Consider the following 6,000-nt stretch of genomic DNA (forward strand, 5'->3'; position numbering starts at 1 on the left):
ATCCGTGCAGTGAAACACCACCTACACACCAGTGAACATACACACTAGGGGGCAGTAAGCATACTTGCCCAGAGCAGTGGGCAGCTCTATCCACAGCACCCAGGGAGCAGCTGGGGGTTAGGTGCCTTGCTTAAGGACACTTCAGTAACACACTGTCGGCTCAGGGGATCAAACCGGCATCCTTCCAGTCACAAGGCTGGATTCCTAACCTCCAGCCCAGTCCCTTTACCTTCAGCCTGATGTATGATGTGGTCAGAAAAACTCCTGCCAAATCCATCCGAGTAATTCAATTTTAAATGATTGTTTCAGGCACACCATATTTGTTTCCTCCATACTCAGTGATGCTACTTCTTTTAGAAAATACTGACAAGTTTGTGAAACAAAAGAAAACACCTACAAGTGGTGGGAATTACACATGCAAATCAAATGACTTAAATGACCTTTATTCTTTTATTAGAATAATTGGTAGTGTCATTGTCCAGGAATTCTTCAGATGTTATATCCTACAAGGAGTCTAAAATTATCTAAAAATTACATAAAGGCTTTGGGACCTTCATTCCAATAAACACAAAAGACGGACAGTGCCATATAACCACAGTGTACATTTATTTGTGAATTTTCAAATGCAAGACATAAGCAGTTTACACCCTCAGCAGTTTATTACTGACATCGAGTCAGTTAAAATGTTAGACTTTTTTTTTATAGTTGTACTTTTTTGGGTGTCTTTTCATGCACGCAATCTATCAGGTAACCCTGAAGGCAGCCTGCAGCCATAGAGTGAAACAGTGAAACATTCAGTGCCATTTTTCAGCAGCTCAAGTACATCATGCAGGTATTCATTTAATCTGACACCTGGAGGCAACACCATGCCAAAAAAAGGTGAAGACTTCAGGTACAGTACATGTCACAATGTTTCTGTTTTACAGTGAAGTAAAACATCAGACTTTAAACTAGTGAGTAATATTTCATTTAATGGTGATTTTAAAACCTCAAAAGTATGATTCTCTAAGTTCTCCAATCTGCCCCGGGATTGTTATTAACGCCACTGTGAAGTGTTGAGTGGTGCTCAGATCCATTTGCAACTACCTCAAACTACCTCAGCGGCACCTCCTAGAATGATCCAGGCCAAGATTTCATACCACACATGTTGCCTACTAACAACTGCTGACTATAAATAATCTAAACACCAAGTATCTATTTTACATTTTAGTAGTTTTAAAATGCATGGGAGTACTTTGCAAAGATCTACTATTTAGCAACTGAACTTAACGGCTTGTTATCATTAATGATGTTAATACATACACAAGAGAGCAAAATAAGCCGCTAGGTTAACTGCTGCACCTGCAGCCAACCAAGCCAGCTCAAGTTTTGCACTCAGTCTGTGTATGCCATCACTCACACAGGCAGTCTCTGTTCAATCTATAATCTGTACTGACAATGGAATTTAATTGGTGTGGAAGATTTTATAGAAAAGTCATTTCAATTCTCAGACCAGCTGACAACTATAGTCAGTATGCTCAGTAAAAGGTTGTATAAAATGCCTTCAAATGTGCCAAGCATTTACATTACATAGAATTCTTTGTATGGTCAGCACATAAAAGCTTTGTGAGGTAAGCTCACAGCTCAATGGGAAATCATAGCCTTTGTTCACAAAATGCGTCATAAACAGCATCCCACATTGCACAACCACTGCCAGGTATTTTTCAATAATGTATGAATGGAACAAGAGTGACTGTATTGTAGTAACTCCTAGGAAAATCTGCTTGAAATGTAATAATAAAAATGTTTTTAAAAATCTAAGATTCCACTGCTAGGGCTTAATGAATATGGTATAAAGATAAAAAGGCTAATAATTTAAACCTTTTTAAGAAGACTTTGTAAAACAAACAAAAAAAAATAATCTAATGACACTCTCGCTCAATGTTAGCTAACTATGAGATGTAATTTAATAGGAGGTGAGCGATTATATTTATCATTGTGATAAATTATGTCACCTTATTCCTTTTCGAGCATCTTGTGGATATCGTTAGTATTTAAAGCCCCAGTAGGTAGGACTAAGAAGAGAGCGGACGTAGCTTGAAAATTTGAAATGAGAACAACTTCCACACTGCACCCCAGCCCTGCCTCTAAAGCCCCTCCCAGCAGAGAAGGCTGCCATGCACACGTAGGCAGGCAACTATGGCAACTAAAGAGGCCAAGTAAACAGCATGGAGCACATACCGGTAAGAATGGTAGGAACTAGACTCCACACAGCTAGATATAACATGCTTGGCAGTGACATTCACCCAACTATACTTTAGCCAGAATCTTGATGCTCTGGTGGTGTTTTTTGCCATTGCGTTTGCGTTTCCTGAAGCCACTCACTGAAAATACTAAGCTTGAACAAGTGAGTTGATTCAGTCACAATGGGTTCTTGCAAATGGCATTAGGAGCACTGCATGGAGCCAGAGGAGCCTGGTTTTTCCAAGATTATCTGTCTCATGGACTACCGTCAGAACATAATGACAGTTTTAACAAGTATGACAAAGCTATATTTATACCAGTTACCTACTGCAGCTTTAAAGAACACTGGCCAACTGCATGTTCCATGATAAAGAAACCATAAATAGTCCTGCTAAACAGCATTTAGTGCACTGCAGTACCTGAAACGTAGAATAAAAATTTCATGTTATCAAAGTTATCAAACCTCAGAATAAAACGTATTTTGATATGCATCATGTATCACAAAAACCTTTTGAAGCATCACATAATATTTTTGCTATATTGCCCATTCCAATCATTGAGGGGGCAGTCGTGGGCTGGAGGTTAGGGAAACGGCCCTGTGACCAGAAGGTTGCTGGTTCGATCCCCAGTGCCGACAGCACATGATTGAGGTGTCCTTGAGCAAGACATCTAACCCCCAATTGCTCCCCGGGCGCCGTGGATAGGGCTGCCCACCGCTCCGGGCAAGTGTGCTCACTGCCCCCTAATGTGTGTGTATTCACTAGTGTGTATGTGGTGTTTCACTTCACGGATGGGTTAACTGCGGAGGTGGAATTTTCCCGTTTGTGGGATTGAAAAAGTATCACTTAACTTAATATGCTAGATTCATAGACAGCATGTAGCCTAGACTAAAGAGACTTCATTGAGTCATATCTGAGTCCCTCAAATTCTAATGAAAGCACTTCACTCGTCTAAATATTTCCCCTTCTCAATATCTCTCCCTACACTCCCCCACTCCAGTCACTCACTAACTTACTAATCAATCTCTTGCACTTTTTTTACAGCCACTAGGTGAGAGCAAGCAGCTGTTTTGTATCAGTTGGCAGCGTGAAATGTCACACGGTCTGCATATCTTTTGTCCCAAACAAAAATTTGTCATGACACTCTCGGAGGCCTAACACTTATATCCAAGATCAGCATATATATAAATATATAAAGCCAACCTAAATATTTACAGAAAACAGGTCTGAGAGTTGGTGACTAACAGCAACTTATTCCAGCAAGTCCAGCAAAATTGGCTGCATGAACTCAGACATTTGATAACATGCGTGAAGTTTTTTCACGAGTCCTCTTCTTAAATGGAAAACGGCACCGAAGTCTACGAACTGAACTGACATCAGATTGATCTCCTGTCCTGGAGGCAGCAATTAAGCACCGCTGTGTTGCTTCATTGCCTTGTGTTAAGAAACACTGCCAACTCATTTCTGTTTGGACATAAAAAGTGTGAGGAGGGAAACACAGATGGTTAGGCAGACCTTGAGAGAAAGAAGGAAAGAAAGAACATATGAGAGAGCGAGAGAGAGAGAGCGAGAGAGAGAGCGAGAATGTCTGAACATGCCCAATAAAATCTTAACTAGCACTTGGCTGTCCCATTGTTTGAAAACCTCCCTCAAACCCTAACCCCCTCTTAACCTTTTTTTCCTACTGAAATCTCATCTCCAAAATCTGCTGACTGGACATATTGCTGAGGAAAGGGGTGCCAACTTATCTTATGAGGGCTGGGAGTGAGCCAAAACATACGCTTCATATATTTCTCCTCTCCAAAGCCTTGGGGGATATACTGTGGCTGACTTTCTGGCTGCATGTTGAGCTAAATTACATAGCAAATAGAGCTTCAGTGTTGGAAAGCACAGGACTAAACCCAAATCCAGAGAACCATCTCTGGTCCCTGCTAGAAAACAGACCAGCATAGCTGGGCACCAGAAAAAAAAAAGTGTTGTGTTTTGGATGCTGGTATGCAGGTCAGCAGCAATAGAGCCTGCTATGCTGATGACCAGCAAAGCCAGCGTTTGTTTTGTTTTAGACGCTGGTATGCCAGTCAACCAGCAGGACCACAAAGGGTGACCATCTAAACCAGCATCAGGTTCTATAGTTTCTGATTCCGGTCTGTGCTGATAGTTCGGCAGAGGCTGTTTGAAGGTGCCAAGTCTGTGAGTATTTGTGACCTATATGGCTACTCAGTATAATATGTTCCTAATTCTGCTCAAAATGAATATTTAACACCTATCCTACAGGAGTGAGGAGGCTGTGGTTGGTGGTCTCACCTGTCACACTGTCCCCACCATCCTGGCAAACTTGCTGAGTCGCCAAGGTGCACCTAGCCTCGTATTTCACACCAATATCACTTTCCCTCAGGTTCCTCGGGGTAGCACTTGGCTCATGTGGCCTCTTTTGCACAGGCTACACACACACACACCCTCATGTTCTGCTAGCAAAGATTATCATCAAGATTTAACCGATGGAGCAGAGAACCATGCATCGTTAGACTCAAACTGACATAACTGACAACACGCCAGTAAGGTAAACTGAGAGAAACGCGGCGCTTCTATCTTGTTTGACCATCTGCACAACACTGCTAGACACTCAAACGTGTAGCCACAGCGAACACAGAAGGGCTACGTGTGGCTACATGCACGGGCTGGCCACTGGACAATGTGAAACACGGCTATGAACACGTTGAACATGTCACACTTTTTCTTTCCAGTCAGGCAGCTGTGCTGTAAAACTAGCCAGGCGGCTAAAACGGCTAAAAATACACCGCATCCTCAGGCAAAGGTGTTTGTAAACACAGGGAAGCGAAGGAGATCACCGCCACATTCTGAGCTAACTTAACGCACAACTCTGCTAGAAGATAACAGAGAAGTACTGGACTTACGAACAAAAATGTTACATAAGTACACCATGTCGCTGGAGTTGAGAGTTCAGCCTAAAGCAAATGCAAAGCCACCAAACTCTACGCCTCGACTTCGCCTCGCGTTGGAGCAACAACCGCCCTCAACGCTGAGAGGGACGCGAGAAACCGTCGAAGTGCAGGCGAAGCACTCGGCGCAGTGGACGAAAGGAAGGGTGGGCGCTGTGTCTTTCTCCAGAGTTTGACCTCATGGACCAGCCCCACACTTCCAGACTCACCTTCAGTGGTCTTCGTTTGGGGGGAGCCAACGGCAAATCCTGAGTTGTGTGAGTTGTCAGCGCGGAGCTGTCACCGTCCACATGGAAAATCACAACGGGGACTCAGCTGACTCCTCCAAATCCTCCAGACCCACGAGGGTTGAGGGTCTCCTCCATGCCCGCCCACTCCTCCTCCTCCACCTCCACCGCTCCGTATCCGCCTCCTTTAACCCTCACTGCAAGCCGGCCAACCCCTCCTCCCCCACTCTCCACCCGGTGTACAGAGAAGAGTCCATCCAGCTAAATAAGTACACTGTCAATAAGATGGTTCTGCATGGGTTCTTTAGGAAAAGAGGAATGGTTCTGATCCATTTCATGCTTGAATGTTTCTTTGCATGGTGAAAGGGCTGATGGAGGATGTGGGTCTTTACAGAAGGGTTCTACTGTTATGGTGTCAAGCTTGGAACAACAGAAGAACTCTTTTTGGTTCTAGTACCATTTTCAAAAAGGTTCTATATAACGTGTACAAGTGTAACACTTAAAAAGATGGTTCTCCAGGCGTTCCTTGGTAAACCAAAAAGGTTCTATATAGAACAATGAAGACTCAAAGAACCTTTTGCATGATTAAAG

General features: G+C 43.2%; 1 protein-coding gene across 2 annotated transcripts in view; it reads right to left on the reverse strand.

Annotated features, from left to right (window-relative positions):
* The window catches only part of grb10a (growth factor receptor-bound protein 10a), an 81,968-nt gene extending 76,424 nt beyond the window's left edge, over positions 1-5,544 (reverse strand). The window contains exon 1 of one of the 2 annotated variants that reach the window (XM_017720052.2): positions 5,392-5,544. The gene's annotated coding sequence lies outside the window, so the exon portion shown is untranslated. The remainder of the gene's footprint in view (positions 1-5,391) is intronic. The other variant, XM_017720053.2, reaches the window with a different exon arrangement.
* Between the last annotated feature and the right edge of the window lie 456 nt (positions 5,545-6,000).

The sequence above is a fragment of the Pygocentrus nattereri genome, chromosome 1 (assembly GCF_015220715.1).
Source record: "Pygocentrus nattereri isolate fPygNat1 chromosome 1, fPygNat1.pri, whole genome shotgun sequence".
Lineage (NCBI taxonomy): Eukaryota > Metazoa > Chordata > Actinopteri > Characiformes > Serrasalmidae > Pygocentrus > Pygocentrus nattereri.